Here is a 12,078-nt window from a genome sequence, read left to right as displayed (position 1 = left end):
CCGAAAAATAGCAAAGTTTGGACAGAACTCAGTTCAGACGAATTAGTGAAATGTATTTCCCTGTCCTCTAGGTAGAGCAGAGCTATATCACAGCCAAAAATTTGGGATGTGTCACCCAACAATGTATCAGACAAATGAGTGAAATGACTTAAAATAACAGAAAATACTTAACTATAAAAAAAAATAATCTTGATCTAGGAGGTGGAGGTCAATATGGAGTAGGAGGTTGAGGAGGAGGCGGACGTGGCGGTGTAGGTGGAAGCGGCAGTGAAGAAGGAGGTAGCCAACACTGGTTTTTGGTTTTAATTTTGTTTATTTTTTGTTTAAATTAGGGTACACCCCTAAAACATTGGGAAATATAAAAAAAAACAACAATGAGAAAGTGCGCTGCAGTACAACAATGGCTGGGTTAGGCCGGTATACATGTCTATTCTACACAAGGTATGGACAAGTCCTGTGAGATCCATGCCAGGTTTATTTTAATGAACATGAGCTTGTCCACATTGGCTGTGGACAGGCGGCTGCGCTTCTCTGTGATGACTCCCCCTGCCATGCTAAACACACCTTCAGACAATAAACTCGCTGCAGCGCAGGCCAGCACCTCCAAGGCATAAAGGGGAAATGCCTAATTTGGAAACCCAGAAGTTGAAGGGGGCAGACCCATCATCCAGTACGTGTAGGCGTGTGCACACATACTGCCCCACCATGTTGGTGAAATGCTGCCTCCTGCTAAGACGTTCCATATCAGCTGGCGGTGCTGGTTGTTGTGGCGTGCTGACAAAGCTTTTCCACATTTCGGCCATGCTAACCCTGCCTTCTGAGGTGCTGGAGGTGCCCCAGCTGTGTTGGCGACCTCATCCTCTGCCTTCACCTTGTGCTTCCACTGTGCCCCCGCTGTCAGGTGGGAATACAATCAGCAGCGCATCTACCTGCGTGCGCTTGTACTCACGCATTTTACGCTCACGCTCCAGTGACGGAATTAAGGACTGTATGTTGTCCTTGTAACAGGGATCCAGCACCGTGGCCACCCAGTAATCAGCACAAGTTAGAATGTGGCCAACTCAGCATTTGTTGCGGCATGTAATCGCTCATGTGTGCCAGGCTGCCCAGAGGTAATGGCAAGCTGTCCTCTGTGGGAGGTGTATCATCTGCGTCCTCTGTATCCCCCCAGCCACGCACCAGTGATCACCATGCTGTGAAAATGGTTCCTCCTCCTCCATCTCCTCATCCTCCACCTCATCATCCTCCAGAACTGTGCCCTGGCTGGACAATTGTGTACCTGGCGTTTGTGGGTGCAGGAACCCACCCTCTGAGCCACTTGTGAATGACTGGCCGGAAACCCTACAAAATTATCCCTCTTGCTGCTCCTCCTTCTATTGTGCCACATCCTCTTCCATCATAGCCAGCAGCATTTTTTCAAGGAGGCATAGAAGTGGGATAGTAACACTGAGAACGGCGTTATAGGCACTGGCCATGTTGGTGGAGTACTCGAAACAGTGCAACAAGGAACACAGGTCTCGCATGGAGGCCCAGTCATTGGTGGTAAAGTGGTGCTGTTCGTAGTGCGACTGACCCGTGCGTGCTGCATCTGAAACTCCACTATGGCCTGCTGCTGCTCTCACAGTCTGGCCAGCATGTGCAAGGTGGAGTTCCACCTTGTGGGCATGTCACATATTAGGTGGTGAGCGGTATGGCCAAAGTTATGCTGTAGCGCTAACAGGCGAGCAGCAGCACGGTGAGAATGCCGAAAGCACGCACAGACGGCCCGCACTTTCTACAGCAGCTCTGACATATTGGGGTAATTTTTCAGGAACCTCTGCACCACCAAATTCAGCACATGTGCTAGGCAAAGGATGCACTTTAAACTGGCTAGGCCCAATGCTGCTACGATATTTCGCCCATTATCACACACCACCAGGCTGGGCTTGAGGTTCACTGGCACCAACCATTTATCATCTGTTGTTCCATGCCCGTCCACTGCTCCTGCACGGTGTGGGGTTTGTCCCCCAAGCATAACAACATAACACTGCCTACTGTCGTTTACCCCTGGCTGTGCTGAAGTTTGTGGTGAAGGTGTTATGCTGACCGGATGAGGAGCTGGTAGAGGATAAGGAAGCAGAGTAGGAGGAGGAAGCAACAGGAGGCAAAGAGAAACGCCCTGCAATCCTCGGGATGGAAGGACATGCGCCAAACTGCTATCCGCCTCAGGCCCAGCTGCCACTGCATTTACCCAGTGTGCTGTTATAGAGATATAACGTACCTGACCATGCTTACTGGTCCACGTATCCCTAGTTAGGTGCACCTTGCCACAGTTTGTGTTGTGCAGTGCACACCTGATTTTGTCCCCCACTTGGTTGTGCAGGGAAGGGATGGCTCGCCTGGAAAAGTAGTGGCGGCTGGGCACAACGTACTGTGGGACAGCCACCTCCATCAGATATTTAAAACTGTCCGTGTCCACCAGACAGAATGACAGCATTTCAAAGGCTAGGAATTTTGAAATGGTGGCATTCAGGGCCAGGGATCGTGGGTGGGTCGGGGGGTACTTCCTCTTTCTCTCCAGTGTTTGAGAGATAGACAGCTAAGCGCTTCCATGGGACATTGTGGAGATGCTTTGTGACCTAGGTGGTGGTGTTGCTGTCACATCCTCTGTTTATGGGTGGCAGGTGCCACTGTCACTCCAGAGGGGGATGAAGAGGCCAAGACTGCAGCAGAAAAGGAAGCAGGAGGAGCCAGAGAATTTTCTTTGTTTTTGAGGTGTCAACTCCGCTGCAGCTCGTGCTTTGCAGTTAAATGCCTGGTCATGCAGGTTGTGCTCCGGTTTAGGACATTTATGCCTCGCTTCAGGCTCTGATTGCACAGCGTGCAAACCACTCATATCTTGTCGTCAGCACATTGTCTGAAGAACTGCCACGCCAAGGAACTCCTTGGAGCTGGCTTTGATGTGCTCGGTTCCTTGGTGCGGTGGGCAGTAGCAGGCGTACTGTCTAGGGGACGGCCACTCCGCTTTTGCACCCTGCTCCCTCTTTTGCTGTGCTAGTGGCTCTGTGCAACCACTGCCTCTTCCACCGAACTAGACAGGTCACTTGCATGACCTTTATTACATGTGGGGTCAAGGACCTCATCGTCCTCCACATCATCTTCCACCCAGTCTTCACCCCTCCCCTACTTGTCGGTCTGCACACTGCATAAAGCAACAGCAGTTGGCACCTGTATTTCGTCATCATCCGAGACGTGCTGCAGTGGTCCTACCATGTACCCATCCTGAAACATAAGTGGTAGGGCATTGGTGCACTCATTCTCTTCCACTTCTGGAGCAGGGCTATGTGGATGGCCCTGGGTAACCCTGCTAGCAGAGTCATCAAAAAGCAGAAGAGACGGCAGTATGACTTGGGGCTCAGACTGCTTGGCTGATTTGTAAGGGGGTGAGGTGAAAGACTTATCGCCATGTGCTGCAGGTGCCAACTCTGACCTTTCAGCAGGAGACTGGGTGGGAGACAATGTGAAGGAACTGGAGGCACTGTCAGCAACCCAATCTACTACCGCCTGTACTTGTTCAGGCCTCACCATTCGTAGAGCCGCATTAGGCCCGACCAAATACCACAGCAGGTTCTGTCGCCTACTCGCACCTGAGGAAGGGGTTTCTCTTGTGTGTGTACCTGGCACAGATCGACCACGTCCTCTCCCTGCAACAGGAGCTCCACCAACACTAGCAGCACCACGACCGGGGCCACGTCCCTTTATTTGACGCTCTCCTCATTTTTGGCGTTCACCAACCAAACTAACAGATGGTTTATGCCAGGCGACAATGTAACCGCCAATAGTCAACAATTAAGTTCACTGACAGTAAAGCTGTGTCGGTGTCATAAAGAGGAAAATTTTCTTGAAGTCAAACAACAGTGTGACAGGCGAATTTTATACAATTACTTCACGTTCTCAAAAAATGTTAATTTGTCAACCAACAATTTAACAGCAGTATTGACTGGTTGTATTGGACTGTCACAAATGCAGCAAAGGCTTAAAAATTTTATATCTTGCACAAAATGGGTGTTTTGTTTTTTAAACCAGAATATAACAGCAGTATTTAACGCTTGTATTAGACTGTCACAAATGCAGCAAAGGCCGCAAATGTAGCATCTTGTACATAAAAAAAAACCGAGTCCAGCAATTAAATAAATGATAACGTCTATCTGGGTTAGTCAACATAAACTCTATTCCAGCAAAAAGTTTAACCTTTAAAATTAATACATTTTATTTCTATCTCTTAAAATCCGGAAAATTAATTCCATATACATACAGACAGTAATCACTGAAGGTCCACTCAGATGAGATCCAAAGTAAGCACCTTTAGAACACCAGGGAATATAGGGAATCTTTCCCTGTTTACTCTCCCTGGTCTATTCCTCAGCCCAGTGACAACCCCTGATGGTGGTGACTCCCTGTCCTCGAACCTGGGCTATTACAACCCCCACACGGCCCTACCGGGGTGGTGAAGGAGGGTGTAAAGATACGTGCTACCCTAAGTAGGTGCTTACAGACTGATGGATTATACAAACACAAAAACAACAAATACACCCTACCCTAACATATAGGGCCTATTGGTGGACTATATATACAGTACACTCCTAGTGCTGATGTCAGGCAATTAGCTGAGTAAACAGTCCACCATCAGATAAACATAACTGAAAATTATCCAACGCGTTTCCTCCACTTTATGGTATCATCAGGTGGTCAATAAGATTTGGGTGACAGATATCAACATAGATAATAAGATATCCGTAGTCATATAAATGATACCCATAAGATAGGAAAGAACATCAGTTGTCAGTGGCTGTAGGAGATCTCAATGATTCGGAAACACAGTATAGATAGTTTATTCAGAGCACCAGGACCATCTCGTAACTTAGCCGGAGTTCATTACAGACATCTGTGGAAGAAAGATACATGGTAGAAGAAAAGATGTATCCTACAAAAAACCTCCACCAGTGCCCAGAGCAATAAAAAAGGAACTCACATTCTCTGTACACTCACTTTAACATCATAAGTCCAGTGGTGCAGTTAAAGTATTCCTTCGATCAACATAGATGACCCATACTGCAAAGGACAGACGCTAATAGTCAGCAATCATCGCGGTCTAGTCAGCAAAAACAAGGGGGGAGGAAATTCCCCCAACTTACAGTCTGCCGTCTGTTTCAGGATCCGATCGTCCCCAACTCCTAATTCAGCCCATCGCTAGGTTCAACAGGTGCCCCCTTTTTATATGCTCACCACATTCAAAATTGCCACCATGCAACAATAGACGCGACTACATCACTTCCAGTAGTGTGATATGCTCAGAGACGCTCCTCTTCCGGCCGGTGGAACACAGCCCAGCGCCGGTCTGCTCAGTTCCGGTCACATGTTTCCGGCCGGCGGAACGCATTGGAGCGCAGTCACGTGATCGCCTCGGATCACCTGTTTTTTCAATCTGTGACATCTTGAAACATATAATAAAAGTATGAAACGCCCCAATGCGCTGTACAGCGCTCTCTATCTGAATATTCACCACCCTCCTATACAAATCGAGCCTATAGAGGCCCAGAATATGTACAGACCCATATCTAATAGTAATTATCCCAAAAGGGTAAGATAGAAAAAAAAATTATATCCATTTAGTGCATCTATGACTAGTCATATATCTATAGGCGAGGAGACACATGGTGGAGGAGTGACAAAAGTATATTACTTAAATGTGGTGAATGAAACCTTCACCGAAAACCATCAAACAGCCTAAAGATGTAAAGGTTATTATATTATCCGGCAAACGGTCATGTTCGCTGGCCATAATGATACTTAAATTCAGATACTTCCCGAATCTGGCCAGTTTAAGGGCATTTAGAATTTCATCGGACCTGGCAATACATAGCAGAGGACAGTCCAGAAGAGGCACCGGTTTAGAATTAAGGGTAGTCAAAGAAAACAGGCAAAAGTCAGTCTCTCATTTATCCCGAGGGGAAACTGGGACCGGAACCCATTCACATTCCTTCTGAAGGATCTTTCTATCCCATTCCCCCTCCCCCTGGGGGGAGTGTAGCACAAGCTCAAGAATAGAAAACCTCCAGCATTTCAGGTCTCATTGACATGTAATGCCACTGGCGTGACATTCTTTTTAACTACATCATTAATATGTTCACAGATCCTTCTCCTAACCTCTATCACAGCTTTTCCAATATAGTCCATTGGACACGTGCACTGGCAGATGTAACTTGCACCTTTACTCCTACAGTTTGCAAAGTCCCTGACCTGAAAAGTCTGTTTCGTTACAGAACAAGTAATGGCCTTGGACGTTGAGATATAGTCAAACGCCTTACACGAACCGCATTTGAAGACACCTATAGGTTTACGGTCCAGCCACATGCCCGTTCTCACAGGAGGTGTAAAATGGCTATGGACTAGGCGGTCCTTTAAACTCTTCCCACTACGATAGGTGATGGTGGGATGATCAGTAAGAACATTAGACAGATCTGGATCCATGCGTATTACAGGCCAATATCTTTTCAATACAGTCATCACTTGATGATTGGCTGCATTGAAGGTAGAGATTATCCACAGAGGTTGATATTTGTCTTTAGCCCTAGACCTCGGAACCAATAGATCAGCCCGATTCTGTTGTGGGGCATTCTTAAAGGCTTCCTTCAAAACAGTCTGTGGTTATCCCCTACCCCTGAATCTGTCTTGTAGTTTCCTAGCTCCACTAAAGAAAGATTCACCCTCCGAACAATTCCTCCTCACTCTGAGGTATTGAACTCTCGGTATACCACGTGTAAGGGGAATTGGGTGGTGACTATTCCAGTGAAGCAGTGAATTGGTGGCGTTAGCCTTCCTATATATATATCTGTCACTAGTTTGTCATCCTCCTTGGTCAGCCGTACATCCATGAAGGTAATTGTCTTTAGGTGTAGTTCATATGTAAACCGGAGGCCAATCTAATTATTGTTAAGCTCAGCAATAAACTTTCTGAGATCCCCTGGCACACCATTCCAGACCAAGAAGATGTTGTCTATATAGCGTATCCAGAATATGATCTTATCAGCCCACCAAACCAGCTGGTCAGGGAACACACACGTATCCTCCCACCAGCCTAGGAAGAGGTTGGCATAGGTCTGGGCACAGGGGCTCCCCATTGCCGTCCCCCTGAGCTGGTGGTGGAATTGTGCGTTAAAAAGGAAATAGTTATGAGTCAGTGTGAACTCAGCAATTGCAGGGTAAAGGTATTATGTGCCCCACAGTGTGCGCCTCTTATCTTAAAAAGTACTCCACTGCTGTAAGTCCTTTATGATGTGGAATGGAGCTATATAGCAACTCAATGTCGATACTGGCTAGCAAACAGTCAGGATCAAGGTTAAGTGTTTCAACCTTATTACGGAAATCCATTGTGTCCCTCGTATAGGCAGGTAGGGACCGAACAAATTGCTTAAGGACCTGATCCAGGTATATGACACAATTTTGTGTGAGGGAGTTTATCCCCGAAACTATCGGACGGCCCCTCAATGGTGTTGTACCTTTATGTATCTTTGGGAGTCCATAAAACGTAGCTGTACATGGATGTAGAGGGAGAAGAAATTCATATTCAAACAAGCTAATCACTTTCTTATTAAGACCACCCGCTAGTGTCAACTTCAAGTCATTAAAAAAAGACGGAGTAGGGTTAGATGACAGTACCTTAGATCTATCCCTATCCTTCAATAGGTCCAAGCACATATGTAGATAGACATTCTGGTCGACGCTTTTAGGTATACCACATCAGGAAATCATTACTTTCACCTATCGCAAGCCAGTTCCAGGAAATACTATGCTAAGAGCTTATAGTCAACGTCCAATACACACGATTAAATCAGTACCAGTGGGAGAATTTATTAGGGCCAGAAGAAATTGTAACAGCGAAGTAGCCTATAATCAGGAATGTATTACAATAACCAAGCGACTTTTGGAACGAGGATATCCTCAATGCATGATTACCAGAGGTAACAATATCGCCCGTTGCAGAGATCACAAGGATTTATTGTTTGGGAAGAAAAATTTGAAATCTACAAATAATACAGCTGTACCTACGCTAACATTAACATACAGCAGGCAATCTGAGGCTATGAAGAGGATTGTCCAAGGCAGTATTTCTATCCTCTATGAGGATGACTCCCTGTATGGTCTTCTGGCAGGGGGCTGCAGAGTGGTCCCCAGACGGTCCTCTACAGTAGCATCTATTTTGTCACCTTCTTTCTTTTCCACCAGCTTTAAGGCCAGTGTTCACACCTGGTTAAGATACAAAGGTTTTGCACGCTGTGGAGGACACCCATGCAAAACATCAAGGTACACCACACCCACAAAAACCTTTAGTGATTCAGAACACTGTTCAGACTTTACAACAAAATCCTACATCAATTGCAATAGTTCAAATGTTATTTATATTATTAGATGTACCCAGTGTGATCTTTTATATGTGGGGAGCACCACACAAAAATTGAAGACTAGAATACTGGAGCATCTCAACTATATAAATAACGCATCCTATGTGAACATTTTGGGGGATGCCAAACAATTTGTAGATAGACATAATAGAAGTGCACAGTTTTTATAGTAGGTCTCAGAAAAGCACCTTTTTTGCTCATCCATATCTCTTGGGAAAGGTCCTGGAGATCTACAAGGGCCATTGGCAATAACAAATCTCTTCACACTGGCATTGTAATAGTTACTGGGAAGTTTGCTCTGTCCGTCACATATTTTTCAGAAGCCAAATCTATATTTATAAGACTGGAATCAGCACCAGTAGCTAAATCACTGCTAGATAATTCAGCATCATCGGAGCAACTTGGCTCACTTTCTCCAGGTTCTCTAGTACTTCATTCAGGGATACTGTGCAAGTCAGCTGAAGTCTGTTTTCTAACAATTTTTCCTCTAAAAAGGATTTTTTTGGTGGGTGAGGTTTTTTTTTTTGGTCAGTCTGTAAAAGTGGTGTACAACTCGGACAATATGGTTCCCAGCAGTGACACTGGTGTCCAAGATGCATCCAGACATGGTCCCCCTGTTGCATCCAGACAGGGTCACTGTTCCTGATCGATTTCAGAGGTGTTTCAATCACTTTTCCTATGAACCAGGCACCCTCCCCTCATCCGAGCAGGGGTGCCTGGTCGCCTCTCATTGACTTCCACTATACTCGGGTGCTCGGTCGAGCGCATAAATATTGCAATGTTTTCGGACCAAACACATGAACACTTTGCTGCTCGCTCATCACTATTGACAACAAGTTCTGATAACAGATAGATTCTTTCCTATTCTCTCCCTCACAGCAGCAGCAGCATCCTCTCCCTACACTAATAAGAGCAGAGTGACGTGCAGCGCTACGTGACTCCAGCTTATATAGAGGCTGGGTCACATGCTGCACTGGCCAATCACAGCCATGCCATTAGTAGGCATGGCTGTGATGGCTTCTAAGGGCACATGAGTTAAACGCTTGTTGATTGGCTGCCCTGCAGCCTTTCAAAAAGCGCCATTAAATCACCGAAATCCAACTTCGAACCTGAACTTTTACTGAAAAGTTAGGGTTTGGGTGCGGGGTCAAAAAATCCTAAAGTTCGGTACAAACCAGAACTTTACAGTTTGGGTTCGCTCAACCCTAATTAACACCTGAGATTATTTTACTCTGAGGACACAATATCACTGTAATTACAGTTTTGCTCTTAGGAAAGTCTCGAGCGTCTGGAAGACCCAGGTCCTAGGGGATACCAGAAGGTCTTCTAATGAACGGTTTGGTGATTACAGAGTCTGATAATTACTGGTTTTCAGGATGTAATATGGGGATTGTTTTGGAAACTGCACACTCAGGACACCTGGGGTCAGAGACTTGAAGGGAACAGTGATATTATTCAAGGTGATATACAGTATCATTGTGAGAAATTAACTAGAGCCCAAAGGTATCCATGGACATAGTGGAATGGACATAATCGTTCTTAAGTTGATAATGGGTTAATTACAGGTATAATCTTAAAAAATACAGTGGACAAAAAGATTAATTAATATTGCCGCCTGCTAAAGATGGTTGGACATGGCTGTGATAATCTGGCCAAGGATCATCAGAACAAATATGATGGAACCAAGAATGGGCGAGAAAAGTATGACTAGGCAAAGTATAAATGGGTGATGAATCTCTGGTTCAAGATTAGGCAAGGAGAATGTGACCAATATTACTCTGCACTAGAATGTTGTGGATTATTGGATCAGAATTAGCAAGCTAAGGATGTCTGGGTCAAAGTCGACAAAGTCCATAATAGCCAGGTCAAAAAAAAACTAAGCAAAGAAGCTGTCAAGAGTAGGAGAGGTTAATATGGTACAGATGGGCAAACTTCTTGAACGAGTCAACCATTCAGGAACCTCTGGGTTGCTGGTCAAGACATGACCGCTAGATGACACTGGGAGCTCAGGCCTCTCGCTGCGATTCCTGCTGCCACGCGCCCTTACTCTGCTGCGACCTGTGCCTGCGCCAGAAACATTTAGGGCCTTTGCCACTCCCCTGTGCAGGGCCTGGAACTTCTCTGTCTGACATACCGTTAGATAAAATAAAGAAATAAACAGGAAATTACAACACCCCAAAAAAGTCTGTAATTTTCTCGCTTCACCACACAACGCCTAATAAGCCCTTTTTTTTCACTAATACATGCCAAAAAGGGCTATCATTTTCTCACTTCAGCACACAATGGCAAATTCTTTTTTTGTGCAAATAATACACGCAAAAAAGGGCTTTAGAACATATAAATGCACCGCTGAACTGCAGATAGGCCCTTATTTTTTTCCACTTATACACGACACAAAAGGCTTTAGAACATATAACTATACCGCTGAGCGGCAAATACACTTTTCTTTTTTCCACTTATACACTCCACAAAAGGCTTTAGAACATACAGACCTGATCAAAAGTTTAAGACCACTTGAAAAATTGCAAAAAATTATATTTTACGTGGCTGGATCTCAATAAGGTTCTAAGTAGAGCTTCAACATGCAACAAGAAGAAATGGGAGTGAAACAAAATATTTTTTGAGCATTCAATTTAATGAAAACAACGAATAAACTGATACAGGCTGTTTTTCAGCTGATCAAAAGTTTAGGACCACACCTCAAAAAAACTAAATCCCCAAAACAGAAATCCAACTTCCAAACATGAACTCAGTAATGAGTAGCTCCGCCGTTATTGTTTATCACTTCAAAAATGTGTTTCGGCATGCTTGATGCAAGCGTTTCCATGAGGTGAGTGGGAACATTTCTCCAAGTGGTGAAGACGGCCGCATGAAGGCCATCTACTGTCTGGAACTGTTGTCCATTTTTGTAAACTTCCCTTGCCATCCATCCCCAAAGGTTCTCAATTGGATTTAGATCAGGGGAACATGCAGGATGGGCCAAAAGAGTGATGTTATTCTCCTGGAAGAAGTCCCTTGTCCTGCGGGCATTGTGTACTGTAGCGTTGTCCTGTTACCACACAGACGAGGGCCCTCAGTCATGATGAATGCTCACTGCAACATCTGGACATAGCCAGCGGCCGTTTGTCGCCCCTGCACTTCCTGAAGCTCCATTGTTCCACTGAAGGAAAATGCACCCCAGACCATTATGGTGCCCCCTCCACTGTGACGCGTAGAAAACATCTCAGGTAGGATCTGCTTGTCATGCCAGTAACGTTGGAAACCATCAGGATCATCAAGGTTAAATTTTTTCTCATCAGAGAATAAAACTTTCTTCCACCTTTGAATGTCCCATGTTTGGTGCTTTCTTGCAAAGTCTAAAAGAGGAGTTCTGTGGCGTTCAAGAAGACGTTTTTTGTTTTTGAAGCCCTTCAGTCTCAGATGCCGTCTGATGGTTATGGGGCTGCAGTCAGCACCAGTAAGGGCCTTAATTTGGGTCGAGGATCGTCCATTGTCTTGACGAACAGCCAATTGGATCCTCCGGCTCAGTGCTGATGACATTTTTCTGGGTCTCCCACTTGACTTTTTTGTTCCATAACCAATTAAGAATTTAAGAAATTCCAAATGACTGTCTTACTGCGTCCTGCGCTGTGAGAGA

Source organism: Bufo gargarizans, chromosome 4, assembly GCF_014858855.1.
Source record: "Bufo gargarizans isolate SCDJY-AF-19 chromosome 4, ASM1485885v1, whole genome shotgun sequence".
Lineage (NCBI taxonomy): Eukaryota > Metazoa > Chordata > Amphibia > Anura > Bufonidae > Bufo > Bufo gargarizans.
The sequence above is the reverse complement of the archived record's forward strand: the minus strand, read 5'-3'. Positions refer to the sequence as shown.